This window comes from Somniosus microcephalus, chromosome 13 (assembly GCF_052327205.1).
Source record: "Somniosus microcephalus isolate GS21.2 chromosome 13, FLI_Smic_1.0, whole genome shotgun sequence".
In the NCBI taxonomy this organism is placed as follows: domain Eukaryota; kingdom Metazoa; phylum Chordata; class Chondrichthyes; order Squaliformes; family Somniosidae; genus Somniosus; species Somniosus microcephalus.
In genome coordinates this window covers 23,329,557-23,345,887 of record NC_140999.1, presented here as the reverse complement: position 1 = coordinate 23,345,887, position 16,331 = coordinate 23,329,557, and the positions used below count along the sequence as shown (strand labels likewise).

Below are 16,331 nucleotides of genomic sequence, written 5' to 3'. Positions count from 1 at the left end.
GCTAGCCCATTGCGTCGGCTGCAGGCCACTCACCCAAATGACGCAATTTCCAGTGGGAGACCTGTCGGTATTTAAAGCCTAAATGCACATCTTAAAGATAAGCTGCATTCATTGAAGCCAACTACCAGGGGAAGTTGCTACATGGAAGCTGCAAAAGTTTTAGAATGACTGGCAAGAGAAGGACGGTGAGCTCAAGTTCTCTGATGCTTCTCTGGAGGTGCTGCTGCCAGCCATAAGGGCCAGGAAGGATGTCCTATTCTGCAGAAGTAGGAAGAAGCCTCACAATACTCTCACCAAGAACGCATGGTTGGAGGTGGTGAAAGAAGTGAGTGGCAGGAGCATTACCCAAAGGATGTGGGGATCCAGTGCCAGAAAAGATTCAATGATCTCACCAGGTCAGGAAAGGTAAGTTCAGCTCCTCCTTTTCCAATCTCTTGCAGTACATCTGCTCATAGTCCCTTTCCTCTCTCCTCCACCATTCATACCAAACCCCAGCCCTGCATCACTTCCCTCACCACCAATCACAAGGGCATACTGTACTACCTCTCATCCTCACTCCTAACATACTCATCTCCTGCTTCATCCCTTCACTGCTGCCATTCATGCCATCTTCTTCTCAGCTGCTCTCAATTGCTCAACCTGAACCTCCTCTCATCGCTCCTTCTCAATTCACACTCAAGCCACTTACTGCAGTCTCATGACTTCCCCACTCTCATACCATCTTCCTTCTTTTCCCTCTCACCTTATGTGCTACATCAGGAACCATCACACACCTTCACTAACCTCTCATAGCTCTCTCCTCCTTTTACAGGAGAAGAGAGTGAGAGGGACAGAACCGTTGGAGGACCATGGCATTTTGTAACCCTTACTCAGGCAGAGCAAGGAGTACTGGAGATTAGTGAGGCAGAGCAAGGAGTACTGGAGATTAGTGAGGCACAGCAAGGAGTACTGGAGATTAGTCAGGCAGAGCAAGGAGTACTGGAGATTAGTCAGGCAGAGCAAGGAGTACTGGAGATTAGTGAGGCAGAGCAAGGAGTACTGGAGATTAGTGAGGCAGAGCAAGGAGTACTGGAGATTAGTCAGGCAGAGCAAGGAGTACTGGAGATTAGTGAGGCACAGCAAGGAGTACTGGAGATTAGTGAGGCAGAGCAAGGAGTACTGGAGATTAGTGAGGCAGAGCAAGGAGTACTGGAGATTAGTGAGGCAGAGCAAGGAGTACTGGAGATTAGTCAGGCAGAGCAAGGAGTACTGGAGATTAGTCAGGCAGAGCAAGGAGTACTGGAGATTAGTCAGGCACAGCAAGGAGTACTGGAGATTAGTGAGGCAGAGCAAGGAGTACTGGAGATTAGTCAGGCAGAGCAAGGAGTACTGGAGATTAGTGAGGCAGAGCAAGGAGTACTGGAGATTAGTCAGGCAGAGCAAGGAGTACTGGAGATTAGTCAGGCAGAGCAAGGAGTACTGGAGATTAGTGAGGCACAGCAAGGAGTACTGGAGATTAGTGAGGCAGAGCAAGGAGTACTGGAGATTAGTCAGGCAGAGCAAGGAGTACTGGAGATTAGTGAGGCAGAGCAAGGAGTACTGGAGATTAGTCAGGCAGAGCAAGGAGTACTGGAGATTAGTGAGGCAGAGCAAGGAGTACTGGAGATTAGTCAGGCAGAGCAAGGAGTACTGGAGATTAGTCAGGCAGAGCAAGGAGTACTGGAGATTAGTGAGGCACAGCAAGGAGTACTGGAGATTAGTGAGGCAGAGCAAGGAGTACTGGAGATTAGTCAGGCAGAGCAAGGAGTACTGGAGATTAGTGAGGCATGCAACACTGCCAGCATTTGATACGGTGAAGATAGCGGTTTCTCTGAGCAGGGTGACTGTTTCTCCTTGATCGAACACAAGCAACTGCACCTTCAGCCAACTTCAAGACCTCAGCCAATATGGTCACGCCTTTCATGCACTCCTATCTAGCTTCTCATTGCTATCCTAACTTTTCTCCCTTTCGTCTTCCCTCTCAGTCTTTCTCATCACCAAGAACAGCTGCTACCTCTTGCAGTAGAAGGTATCTCGGAGGAAGACATTCCTTTTGAGGATCAATTGTAATGTGCAACATCCCTCCCAGGTACCCATTGCAGAGACTGGCACTCCACATGGGGTTGATAGTGAGGTAGAGAAGCCTGCAGCTGGTGAGTCGCACAGCACACGAGCAGGATTGGATAGTGGCGGCAGGGACAGCCCAGGTGACGATGCACCAAAGGGTGTCATCCTCTCCTAGCTCTGCTCAACAGGACAGACATGTGGAACTCTGAGGTCCAGCCATGAAAAAGAAAATGCTCGAGGCACCAGCAAATGAGGGTTTGGGAGTTGATAACTCTGGCAGGAAGGATGGAGCAGTCCACTTCCGGTGTCTGTGGGGTGATGTCGCAGGGCATTTCCACTCTACAACCTACCCTGAACCATGTGGTCACCTTCAGGGACACGGCAGCAGGGCCCTCACAGCAGAAGTCTGCGTTAACATCCTCTGGCACTTTGATGCAAACTCCAATGTCTGCTCCACCTTGGAGAAACTGGTGGACTGAATAAATTGGGGCTTTCAAAGCATTATTAACCTCCTACAGTCTGCGCTCCCATGGATCAGTAGGGACGATGAGCCACAGCTTCATGGGAGGGAGGTTGGCACCGGGCAAAGTAGGTATTATCCTCTCTCAGGATGTCAGCATGTCTGCTCCTTCGCCACCCCCTTAACTACTACCCAACATTGTGCCTGAAAGCTGGCTGGGCCAGACTGCCCCAGCAGAAGCCAAGGAGCAGCAGTCTGTAGCTGGGCCCTCACTGGCTCAAAAGTCGGCGGCTACGAGCATCTCAAGAGTCCATGATCCACACAGCAGCCTTTGACCAGTTCTGCTCAAGCCACTTGGGTTGCACTTCGTAGAAGTAGTCAAGTCATCAAACCTGGTCAAAAGAGCACTGTGGGTTGAAACTTGGATGTTTCATTATTCGATGGTAAAGTTTGTTTTGGCATTCTTCACCTTGGCATTTTGTTCTATGCTGTGTTTGCAGAGCAACTTATGAGTCTGCTTTGTCAGTGTGTCGTTGATGTGAAAGTTTGCTGAATGATTTTAAGGTTATAAAATTCAGGATTAAGGAATTATTGACTATGGGTGACAGGGCTGTTAGTACAAGGGGGTTTGTTCTCAGTGAAACTGGGACGAGAAAGATGTGTTTAAGTGAAGTGCCGAGCTATCAGTGCGTCCCTTGCATCTCGGGCCACTAGGTGCTCCTCAGGCCCTTCTTCATGTCCTTCAGTGTGGTCTTCACCCTCCTCTTCCTCATCAGATCAGGACTCCTGTTGCCATTCTTCCTCCTGCAGCTCCATGTTATGAAGGACGCAGCATGCCACAATGATTCACCAAACTCTAGCTGGGGAATATTGCAGGGAGCCCTCGGACCTGGCAAGGCATCTAAATCTTAGCTTGAGGATCCCGATGGTTTGCTCAATGATGCACCTTGTGGTGACATGCCTGTTGTTGTATCTGTTCTGCTCAGAAGTGTGGGATTTCGAAGGGGTGTCATCAGCCACAGTCGAAAATGGTAGCCCTTGTCCCCAAGCAGCCATCCTCTTAAGATTGGAACAGTTGGGGGGGGGGGGGGGGAGTTATTGGAGTGCCTTAAAAAGAAAGCATTATGGCAGCTTCCTGGGTAGCAGGTACAGACTTGCATGAACCTCTTCTTGTGATCATGTACAAGCTGCACATTTATTGATTGAAACCCCTTCTGGTTAACAAAAGCTCCTGGCTGGTCTGGTGTTTCCCTGATGCCATCAAAGCCGAAGGTTCTCTCATTCTGACTGTTTTGTTACCTCTAGACTTGACCATTCCAACGCACTCCTGGCCGGCCTCCCATTTTCTACCCTCCGTAAACATGAGGTCATGCAATACTCTCCTACCGTGTCCTTACTCGCACCAAGACCCGTTCACCCATCACCGCTGTGCTCGCTGACCTACCATGGCTCACGGTTAAGCAACGCCTCAATTTTAAAATTCTCATCCTTTTTTTCAAATCCCTCCATGGCCTCGCCCTTCCCAATCTCTGTAATCTCTTCCAGCCCTACAACCATCTGAGATATGTGCACTCCTCCAATTCTGGCCTCTTGGGCAACCCCTGATTTTAATCGCTCCACCATCGGTGGCCGTGCCTTCAGCTGCCAAGGCCCCAAGCTCTGGAATTCCCTCCCTAAACTTCTTCGCCTCTCTACCTTTCTTTCTGCCTTTAAGATTCTCCTTAAAATCTACCTCTTCTGCCCTAATAGCTCCTTATGTGGTTCAGTATCAAATTTTGTTTGATAATGCTCCTATAAAGCACCTTGGGGGCCGTTTTACTACGTTAAAGCCTCTATATAAATACAGGTTGTTGTTGTTGTTGTTGTCCCGAATATTATCTATTGGCTCACTTCATAGTCTCGGCTGACTCTGGAAAATAGTACATTTGTGGCCTGCCTGATGCACTTGTGAGTGACTGACTGAGGCACTCATGAGATGTTCCCTGTGGCAGCTTGGAAGGACCTAAAGGCATAAAAGTTGAGGGCGGTGATTACTTTTACTGCCACTAGTATGGCATGGCCCTCCAGGTGTAGCAGACAACGGGACTTCCTCAGGAGGCTGCTGAGGTCAGAGAAAATGTCAGCTTGCTGAGGCACTGCTCATCAGGCAGGTCCAGAAAGTTGATCCTTGACCTGCATACCCTGTCAGGTGGGTAAGGCCTCTTGTAAGCAGGCCCTCTCACTTGCAGTCTTCTCTGAGGCCCTACTGCAGCTGCTCCCTCTTCATGAGTCCTCTGCCGCACTTGCTGCTGCTCATCTTCTTCCTCCTCCTCCTTCATTGAACAGAGTGGCTAAAGCAGCACCCATGTTTAGTTTTCCTGGCTGCAGTTGGGTAGGGATCAATGTCCACTGTAATTTTTTTTGGTCATGGCCCATTCAAATTTTCGTGCATGCACGGTTTCTCCCACGTAAAAGCCGGTGAGCGGCCTGCACGGGACCTCCAGACCCCTGCGTGGTCTCGCAGCTTAACAGGAACGTTGGTAGGGATGCAGAAAAATTTGCAGAAATCCAAACAAAAAACATAACAACAAGTTCACAGACCAAAATGATCAGTTACAGCACCTGCAACTAAGCTGAGTTGGTGCAGCTCGTCTGATTCCAACTGCATTACAAACTGTCCCGTATACTTTGTTTAGCACTGATAAATGAAGGTACACGTAGACACAACCAGTTATCTATTTCTGGACATATTTGCCAAAATTTGTGTACTAAAAAAGGACAGAATGTGCCAGAGCACTTCACAACCAAAGAATTACTTCTGAAGCCTAATCACTTGTATTGTGGGCAGCAGCCAATTAGTGCACAGCAAGGTCCCACATCCAGCAATCTGTTTGTTTGGTGATATTAATTCAGGGGTGAATGCTGGTCAGGACACCGAGAACTTCCTGCTTTTCACAACTATTTCAACAAAATCTCATTACAGGAAACTTTGGTTTATCCGGAGGCTAAATGTCCGGCAAGCTCGAGCCACCGGTAAAATTCAAGAGCCGTTTCGTTAGGTTTTTTTTCTTTTCGTTGCTTTTTTCTCAACAGTCAAGCTCTGCAAGGTCTCACTGAAACTGTTGCTACGCTACAGAGACGCTTGCAAGGTACGGCCGACTGTTTAGAAGCTGTTGCTAAGCAACAGGGTTTGTTGCCAGATACGGAGCTCAAAATCTCCGTATGTTTCAACATTAGCGCTGGTTTGTCCGGCAGTATTGATGGGACGGCAACAGCTCGGTCCCGTCGGTGCCAGATAGCACAAAGTTTCCTGTACTCTTATTCACTGTATTTTCAATTTGCATATAAAGGTTCAAGTAGTTTTTCTTTTGTCCTTTCCTAGAAACTTTGAGCTATTCTGATTTATACTTCCATGGGTGCCAGCAGCCCTCCAGTACACCACTCAAGTGGCTATTCTTCATCTGTCGCCATGCTATTCAACTACACGGTTGAGTTAGATCCTGACCACTTGATCGCCACACACTTGTCCAAGGGTCATTGGATAGGGATCAGAAGTGGGAACCCTGGCTGATTTCCCCCTTCGGCAATGTAAGGCCAGTTACAGTGTCCCACTCCTTCCCCAGCTGAGATCAACCAACTCAGCACAGAGCGGAGAGTGAAGTTGGGACCCACCTGCTCTAGATGGCATCATGCAAAATTGGTTGGTGCATTTCCTGTTGAGCCACTGGGGAAATGCAAAAAAGGCCAAAAGTAAATAAATTAATAAAAGTACATCACTCTATAAGTTCTAATATCCTTTATGCAATGATTTAAACTAAAAATTGGAAACATTGGCGCTGAGATGATACATAATAAAATGAGTCTATTTTATTCAGTTGATCATGAAAACTTAAGGAACTTGTATTTTTGTTCTATCTCAATGCCATGACACAATAGTTAGCTAACTTATTTCATGATAACGGTGCAACAAGGGCTCTCCGTACTAGAATTTCCAATGTTAGTTAGGCCACCCAGGAGGGTGATTCACTTCCTTAGGAGGTTAGAAACTTAAATCATAAAAACAAACAGCAACCACCTCACACAGATTTAAAGGCCTTCCCTTGCTATTGATTGGATTGACACAAGGTATTGGAGAATGAAGGAAACAAAATCTATTTAAAAAAAAGCATATTATTTTGCTTGTTGCTTAAATTCAAAATGATCACACTTCAAAAAACTTTTCACATGCATGTTTTTACATGAAATGAATAACTAGGTCACAGTGACCAGTCAGAAGTAGATATACTATATAAGTACTTAGTTAGAGGATTATGCCCTGCACTTTCACTTTAATAATCAAACATGGTGCACATATTTAACATTTGGGTTTTCCAGTATCCAAATTCTAGTTTTCTTTACACAAATTTAACAAGAAGCATTCATCATTTCCTCTAAATGTAAGATATAAATGATAACGCTAAGTCCTTTGATTTTTTTTTTCCGGCATAACAATTCAACATTCAAGAATCACAGTTGTTAGTATCTTTTTGCCTAATGTCACAGCAATTTAACCACAGTCAAACTATGTGCCACCTTTGTGCACTTGATTAATACTTTCAGAAATCAAGGGCTGGATTTTACCAACCTCGGCAGGTCCGGGTCAGGCGACGTCAGTGACAGGTCACGGACCCACTGCCGGCTCCAGCCCGCGGTGTAGAATTAGTTTACCATGATTGGGCTTGTTAAGCCCGCCCAGCGAGTTTCCCAGCCAATTGAAGGAAGCGAGTCTGACGACGTCATCTGATGACACGTCATCAGCCGGTTTCCTTAAAGGGATCATGGCCAACTTTAATTTGACAGTTGTGCTGTCAGTGTTCTACAGCATTGAGGTGCTGCAAACACTGACAAGCACTGCACAGAGGTGCAAGGCTGCACCCAGGCTCTCCCATTACTCCCTCCATATGCTTATGGAGGGAGTCACAGCACGCAGGGAGGTTCTCTTTGCTTCCCATGGGCGGAGAAGACCACCCTAGGAGATCAACACAGCCTGGCTGCACATTGCAGAGGAGGGCACAAGCAGGGATGTGGGTGCAGTGCTGCAAATGTTTCAATGATCTCAGTAGATCACGAAATGTTAGTACAAAGCCACACTCAACCTCACCCTCCTGTGCCACTCATCACATCCCCATCACTCTGCCTTCCCTACCCTACTCCTGCACATCCTTACTCACAGAAACTTACGTTGCATCTCCACCCATCCCTCTCTATCTACATTATCACTTCCCCACCTCACTAGCCACCCCTCACACTCACCCTCATCCTACTGCAATCATACCAATTAACAACACGCAAGGGTAGGCACTTGGGTGGTTTAGCCAATGTTCATGTAAAGTTTCTGTTAATGTGCTGTCAAACATTGAAATCTTTATTTTCAACACTTTGCATTTTTGGACAGATTTGTGTGCACCTTTGAAAGTGGCTTAGTGAGTTGCAATGAATGGTGAGACATAGCGGTAACCCCTGCAATGGTGATGAGTGTGAAAGGAATGGCTTGGGAATTGTAGGGATGCTTTATGGTGTTGGTTTGGGGTGATGCCAACCTGGTGCATCAAGTGAAGTAAATCTGGCTGTGGTGAGGCCATCCCTGGTGTTCTGGGCAGTAATATTGTCAGGTGCTGATGCTCTGTGTCCTGTGCAGCATCAATTGATTGCGGAGAAGGTTGTTGTTGTTGTTGTTGGTGTTGCTGGTGTGCCTGGTGATGCTGGTGTTGGGGCTGATCGTGATGGGATTCTGAGGACCAAGGTGAGAGAGTATAAAGTGCACCGATGCTGATGGAATAGATGGCAGGTGAAGTAGAGATGACAGAAGCGATCTGTCAATGGTGGGAGAGGTAATGAGGTCAGACTGGATGGAGACTTGTGTAAAGACTTGCAGCGTTCTGAATCTGTAGTGGAAATACAGTTTAGAGAAGCTAGTGGCTAAGGGAACATTTCTCAATCAGCTGAGAGCTTTAATTTAACATTTGAAGCTGTCAACTCATCAGCTGAAACAATGGCAAGTGACTTTCGCCTAAGCTTCACAGTCGAGGTTTAGGCACAGCAGGAAACTGGTAGGTGGCCTGTCAAATTCAACAAGTTGGGAAAAAAGCATTGTTAAGTGGCGGTAAACAAGCCACTAATGATTTTAATTGCCTCCTCCGCCGCTGCGTGTCGGGTCTGCTCAGCGCTGACAGACCTGACATTTGGTAAAGGCGCGTGGCGACGGGTTGACAGGATGGTCACCACCCACTGTCAACAAAAAAATATTTTCCCACCCACCCACCACCGATCACGCAAAATTCCCCCCCAAATGTCACACACAGCACTTTTAGATTCAAGGCATTTCAACTTTATAACAGAATTGATCACATTGTATAATCAAGTCTCTGAAAATAGATGAATCACTGAAAATAATGCTTCTGAAATTGCAATCTGTGTACCGTATTTTAGTGGGAATTTGACTTTGACTGATGCAGAATTAGTTGATATAGAAGGTTGAATGACAAAAAACAGCGAATAGGCGCAAAATTATGTATTCTCTCTCCACTGCTGCCTGACCTGCTGAGTATTTCTAGCATTTTCTATTTTTATTCCATATTTCCAGCATCCGCAGTATTTTGCTTTGGTATATAGTGAAAGCTTATTTCCACTGATTGGTAGATTGATAACAAGGGAGCACGCATCTTCTCTGTATATAAAGCGGTTGGTTTGTCTGTCTGTTTGTCTGTCTGTCTGTCTGTCCGCTATACACTCAAAAGTTATAGAGCGTACCTACACGCATGTTATAGCAAAAGAAAGGTTATCATTAGGGGAGTCTAATAGGCGTATTTACTTTTTGGTCAGACAAAAATTGTTCGGACAGTATACAAAAAACGTTCAAAAATCCTCCAAAATCCGCTCATTAGCGGTTGACCAATCCTACCTCTCATTAGCGTTGAGTGACGTGCTGGTTGACCAATCCTACAGTTCAGTGACCTGATGGTTGACCAATCGGTGCGTCACGGGTGGGACCTAATCCTGCAGCCTCCCGAAACTTCGCCGCCATTTTTTAAATCCCCACAACGACAGCTCCAGCCAAACAAACCCCCACATTGCAGCTCCGGGAGCAGGAGGTGAGTTGGGGTCACTCGGGCCGGGCCTCACAACCACTCGGCCCGAGACACAGAGCGGGCGGGGGAGCGGCAGCGGCCGGCTGTCAACCGCGCGACCCGCCGGGCAACTCAGCTGGGGTACAGCGGGCGGGGGACCGGCAGCGGCCGGCCGTCAACCGCGCGACCTGCGGGGGAGCTCAGCTGGGGTCCGTCTCGGCCCAAGAGCCCGGCCAGGCCTGAAGCGCTAGGCCCCGCACGGCCGGTATCACAACCGCACCGGGCCTGAGGCGCTAGGCAGGGAGAGGGGAGGGAGGGACAGAGAGGAAAGCAGGGAGAGACAGGGGGAGGGACACAGAGAGGGGGAGGGAGGGAGGGAGAGGAGAGGGGGAGAGGGAGAGAGGGGACAAACAGCGGCAGGGAGACACAGGGGTGGGAGAGAGAGAGGGGACAGAGAGAGGGGCAGAGGGGGAGGGAGAGAGAGAGGGTCAGGGAGGGAAAGAGTGACACAGAGCGGGGGAGCGGCAGCGCCCGGCCGTAAACCGCACGGCCCAAAATTGCCCTGGCAACGCCGGGCTCCCCCAGCTAGTTCAGGATAAAAGGGGAGGTTAGAAGGATTTTTTTTTTAAGTAAAGGGTGATTAGGAAATGAAACACTTTACCACAAGTGGCATTTAAAGCTGATCAAAACTGACAGTTAAGAGGAAATTAGTTAAACACTTGCAATGGCCTTCTTCTTGTCCTGGAATTTTTATGGTTCTACGAGCATCCACAGTTCAGCTTTGGTGCAATTCAAATAATCTTGTCATCTGAATTGTAACTGGAACTTCGGGATTACTCATATGGTTCAACTCTTGGAAGCCAAGGTTCAAATTAACAGAAATCAGGACTTAAAATCCACATACTGTAGATGTATACTACCAGCAGAAAAAACAGACAGCTCATTTTCTATTAACTTGCAAATTATATTACTGCATTTGCAAAGGCTGGGTTTAATTCCTCACTCACTATTTATCCAACCTCCGCCCCCACTTTACTCAGGACACTCTGCTCCTGATGCAAGCACTAAACTGTTAATAATAGCAGCAGAAAATACTAGGAATGCACGTTAGGTGGTCAGCGTTTGGGGAGATGTATGTTTTGTGTGTAACACTTCTTCAGGACTAAAATGCAATTTTGTTTCTCTGTCACTTAGCTGTGCATTTCCAGTACTTTCTATTTTTATTTCTTTTTAGCTCTAGTGAGTGGTGATTCTCCCTTGTGCCTTAGGGTTGCGCCTTGGACTTGTGCAAGGTTATGAAGCAGCAAGAACTGAGAACAGCTACTATAAACTCAACACAATAAAACCAAACCGGAAAAACCAACAGCAATAACTGAACAACTGCCTGAAAAATTAACAGTTAACACAGTACCAATACTACAGTACTGAGACAGCACTGCCATGTGGGAAAGCATTCTTACCTTGCACTTATTTAAACATATTCATCCTGAAACAGATTTTTGTACTAACATTCAGAAGAATATGAACACACCAAAATTCAGAACACCTCTAATCAACTTCTTTATTATGAAAACAGACTTGGATTATAAGTTACTGCTGCAAAACACAGCTAGAGAATGGTTAACTCATATACTTGTTAAATTTATATGCTTATTCCCTCGCCACTTGATGCGGGCCAAGTATGGCAAGCCAAGTATGTCCTTCAGGACTCAGCCAGCGATAGACACCCTGAGTACATTCTGTGCCCTTGCTTCCCTCAGAGGTTTATGCAAGTGATGGGGGAAGTATTGATTCATCAATTGAGGTGAAGGGCAGTAGGCAATGTTGCCTCTAAGCTGCGCATGTGCGCAGCCACGCAGTAATCTGCAAGGTACCACGCAGGCTGCTCATAAGCATTTCCATTTGAAATACTGCGCATGCGCAGAAATTTAAAGGGACCGCACATTGAAATAAACAGGCCGCTCACAACGTCAATTTCGAGGGATTATTGGCAGTAGGTGGTTCATTTGACATTGTTTGACCTGAAGCCATGAGACTTCATGGGGTCTAGGGTCAATGCTGAGGCCTCCCAACTGGCGTAGAGGTGCTGCACCTTTGGTGGCTCTTTCCTGCCGGTGGGACAGTTCTTCTAACTTGGGCACCACTCCCCAGATGTGAGTGAGGAGGACTTTGGGTTGACTGGCCTGCTGCCTAAGTCGTCTTCTGATACAGTGCCTGAGCCATTGCTGACAGGTCCGTCAAATGTTTTCCTTAGTTTTGAACTTGGTAGTGATTGTTTACAACTGAATGGCTTATTTGGCCACTTCAAAGGGCATTAAGAGTCAGGGATGTAGTGAGGGACTGGAATCACATATAGGCCAGACCAGGTAGGCGTGGCCGATTCCTTTCTTTAAAGACATTAGTGAACCAGTTGGGTCTTTATAACAAACTTGAAGTTTTCACGGTTATTTTCCTGGTTCTAGCCAATAAATTATCAGATTTAACATAAGAATATAAGAAACAGGAGCAGGAGTAGGCCATTTGGCCCCTCGAGCCTGCTCCGCCATTCAATAAGATCATGGCTGATCTTCTACCTCATCTCCACTTTCCTGAACTATCCCCATATCCCTTGATTCCCTTAATATTCAAAAATCTATCGATCTCTATCTTGAATATACTCAACGACTGAGCCTCCACAGCCCTCTGGGGTAGAGAATTCCAACGATTCACCACCCTCTGAGTGAAGAAATTTCTCCTCATCTCAGTCTTAAATGGCTGACCCCTTATTCTGAGACTGTGACCCCTGGTTCTAGACTCTCCAGCCAGGGGAAACATCCTCTCTGCATCTACCCTGTCAAGCCCTGTAAGAAATTTGTATGTTTCAATGAGATCTCCTCTCATTCTTCTAAACTCTAGGGAATATAGGCCTAGTCTACTCAATCTGTCCTCATAGGACAATCCCCCATCCCAGGAACCAGTCTGGTGGACCTTCATTGCACTCCCTCTATGGCAAGTATATCCTTCCTTAGGTAAGGAGACCAAAACTGTACACAATACTCCAAGGCCCTATATAATTGCAGTAAGACATCTTTACTCTTATACTCCAATCCTCTTGTAATAAAGGCCAACATACCATTTGCTTTCCTAATTGCTTGTTGTACCTGCGTGTTAACTTTCAGTGATTCATGTACAAGGACACCCAGGTCCCTCTGAACACCAACATTTCCCAATCTCTCACCATTTAAAAAATATTGTGCTTTTCTATTTTTCCTACCAAAGTGGATCACATCACATTTCTCCACATTATATTTCATTTGCCATGTTCTTGCCCACTCATTTAGCCTGTCTATATCTCCTTGAAGCCTCCTTGCATCCTCCTCACAACTTACATGATCATCCAACTTTGTATCATCTGCAAACATTACATTTGGTCCCCTCATCCAAATCATTGATGTAGATTGTGAATAGCTGAGGCCGAAGGACTGATCCTTGTGGTACCCCATTAGTTACAGCCTGCCAACCTGAAACTGACCCGTTTATTCCTACTCTCTGTTTTCTGTCCATTAACCAATCCTCAATCCATGCTAGTATATTACCCCCAATCCCATGAGCCCTAATTTTGTTTAATAACCTCTTGTGTGGCACCTTATGAGAATTTAAATACACCACATCCACTGGTTCCCCCTTATCTATTCTGCTAGTTACAACCTCAAAAAATTCTAACAGATTTGTCAAACAGGATTTCCCTTTCATAAATCCATGTTGACTCTGCCCAATCCTATTATTATTTTCTAAGTGCCCTGTTATCACGTCCTTAATAATAGATTCTAGCATTTTCCCTAATGCTGATGTCAGGCTAACTGGTCTGTAGTTCCCCGTTTTCTCTTTCCCTCCTTTCTTAAATAGTGGGGTTACATTTGCCACCTTCCAATCCGCGGGAACTGTTCTAGAATCTATGGAATTTTGGAAAATGACAACCAATGCATCCAGTATCTCTATAGCCAACTCTTTCAAAACCCTAGGATGTAGGCCATCAGGTCCAGGGTATTTATCGGCTTTCAGTCCCATTAATTTCTCCAGTGCTACTTTTTTACTAATACTAATTTCTTTCAGTTCCTCACTCTCGCTAGACCCTTGGCTCTCCGTTATTTCTGGGAAGTTTTTTGCGTCTTCTTCCGTGAAGATAGACACAGTATCTGTATAATTTCCCAGCCATTTCCTTATTCCCCATTATAATTTCTCCTGTCTCAGCCTGTAAGGGACCCACATTTACTTTCGCTAATCTTTTCCTTTTTACATACCTATAGAAGCTTTTACAGTCTGTTTTTATGTCTCTCGCTAGTTTACTCTCATATTCTATTTTCCTTTTCTTTATCAATTTCTTGGTCCTCCTTTGCTGAATTCTAAAATCCTCCCAGTCCTCAGGCTTACTACTTTTTTTCGCAGCATTATAAGCCTCTTCCTTTGATCTAATACTATCTTTAACTTCTCTTGTTAGCCACAGTCGGACCACTTTTCCTGTGGGGTTTTTGTGCCTTAAAGGAATGCATATTTGTTGTAAATTATGTATTAATTCTTTAAATATTAGCCATTTAAAAAAAAATTGTTAATGGGATGTGGGCGTCGCTGGCAATGCCAGCATTTATTGCCCACCCCTAGTTGCCCTTGAGAAGGTGGTGGTGAGCCGCCTTCTTGAACCGCTGCAGTCCCTGTGGTGAAGGTACTCCCAACAGTGCTGCTAGGGAGGGAGTTACAGGATTTTGACCCAGCGACGATGAAGGATCGGTGATATACTTCTAAGTCAGAATGGTGTGTGACTTAGAGGGGAACTTGGAGGTGGTGGTGTTCCCATGTGCCTGCTGCCCTTGTCCTTCTAGGTGGAAGAGGTCGTGGGTTTGGGAGGTGCTGCCGAAGAAGCCTTGGCGAGTTGCTGCAGTACATCTTGTAGATGGTACACACTGCAGCCACGGTACATCGGTGGTGGTGGGAGTGAATGTTTAAGGTGGTGGATGGGGTGCCAATCAAGCGGGCTGCTTTTTTCTGGATGGTGTCGAGCTTCTTGAGTGTTGTTGGAGCTGCACTCATCCAGGCAAGTGGAGAGTATTCCATCACACTCCTGACTTGTGCCTTGTAGATGGTGGAAAGGCTTTGGGGAGTCAGGAGATGAGACACTTGCCGCAGAATACCTAGCCTCTGACCTGCTCTTGTTGCCACAGTATTTATGTGGCTGGTCTAGTTAAGTTTCTTGTCAATGGTGACCCCCAGGATGTTGATGGTGGGGGTTCCGGCGATGGGGCGGTGGTTAGACTCTCGCTTGTTAGAGATAGTCATTGCCTGGCACTTGTGTGGCGAGAATGTTACCTGCCACTTATCAGCCAAAGCCTGAACGTCGTCCATGCGGGCACGGACTACTTCATTATCTGAGGAGTTGTGAATGGCGCTGAACACTGTGCAGTCATCAGCGAACATCCCCATTTCTGACCTTATGTTGGAGGGAAGGTCATTGATGAAGCAGCTGAAGATGGTTGGGCCTAGGACATTGCCCTGAGGAACTCCTGCAGCGATGTCCTGGGGCTGTGATGATTGACCTTCAACCACCACAACCATCTTCCTTTGTGCTAGGTATGACTCCAGCCAGTGGAGAGTTTCCCCCCCCCCCCCGATTCCCATTGACTTCAGTTTTACTAGGGCTCCTTGATGCCACACTCGGTCAAATGCTGCCTTGATGTCAAGGGCAGTAACTCTCATCTCACCTCTGGAATTCAGCTCCTTTGTCCATGTTTGGACCAAGGCTGTAATGAGGTCGGGAGCTAAGTGGTCTTGGCAGAATCCAAACTGGGCATCAGTGAGCAGGTTATTGGTGAGTAAGTGCCGCTTGATAGCACTGTCGATGACACCTTCCATCGCTTTGCTGATGATTGAGAGTAGACTGGTGGGGCGGTAATTGGCCGGATTGGATTTATCCTGCTTTTTCTGGACAGGACATACCTGGGCAGTCTTCCTCATTGTCGGATAGGTGCCAGTGTTGTAGCTGTACTGGAACAGCTTGGTTAGAGGCGCAGCTAGTCCTGGAGCACCAATCTTCAGCACGATAGCCGGGATGTTGTCGGGGCCCATAGCCTTTGCTGTATCCAGTGCGCTCAGCCGTTTCTTGATATCATGTGGAGTGAATCGAATTGGCTGAAGACTGGCCTCTGTGTTGGTGGGGACCTCAGGAGGAGGTCGAGATGGATCATCCACTCAGCACTTCTGGCTGAAGATGGTTGCAAACACTTCAGCCTTGTCTTTTGCACTCACGTGCTGGGCTCCACCATCATTGAGGATGGGGATATTCATGGAGCCTCCTCCTCCCGTCCACCGTCATACATTTTAATGTAGTTTCCCAATCTACCTTAGCCAACTCGCCCCCCATACAACTTGGCATGGTAGAAATTAAGCTCATGACATCCAGGTTCCTAGTCCACTACCATAAGTGCTACACTACCATACCAAAACCTTTCCCATTTGCAGGCAGCAGCAAATTTAGCATGTGGTAAATCCACACTCACTGATTGCAGTATTTTCCTACTGTGGCAGCAAATATGAAACTGAATTGTGTAAATGTTCAAATTCTAGCCGAGTTTTTTAAACAACTTACAAGAACACAAGTTCTTCATTATATTTTAAACTAGTCAGTTCACTTTTGTGACATATTTAAACAATTCAAAATATTAAACTGCAAA

At 46.5% G+C, this 16,331-nt stretch overlaps 1 protein-coding gene across 2 annotated transcripts in view; it reads right to left on the bottom strand.

The window, feature by feature from the left end:
- Window positions 1–16,331, bottom strand: part of LOC147108127 (protein strawberry notch homolog 2-like) — a 175,184-nt gene that overhangs the window by 95,331 nt on the left and 63,522 nt on the right. The gene's annotated exons all lie outside the window — the stretch shown is intronic.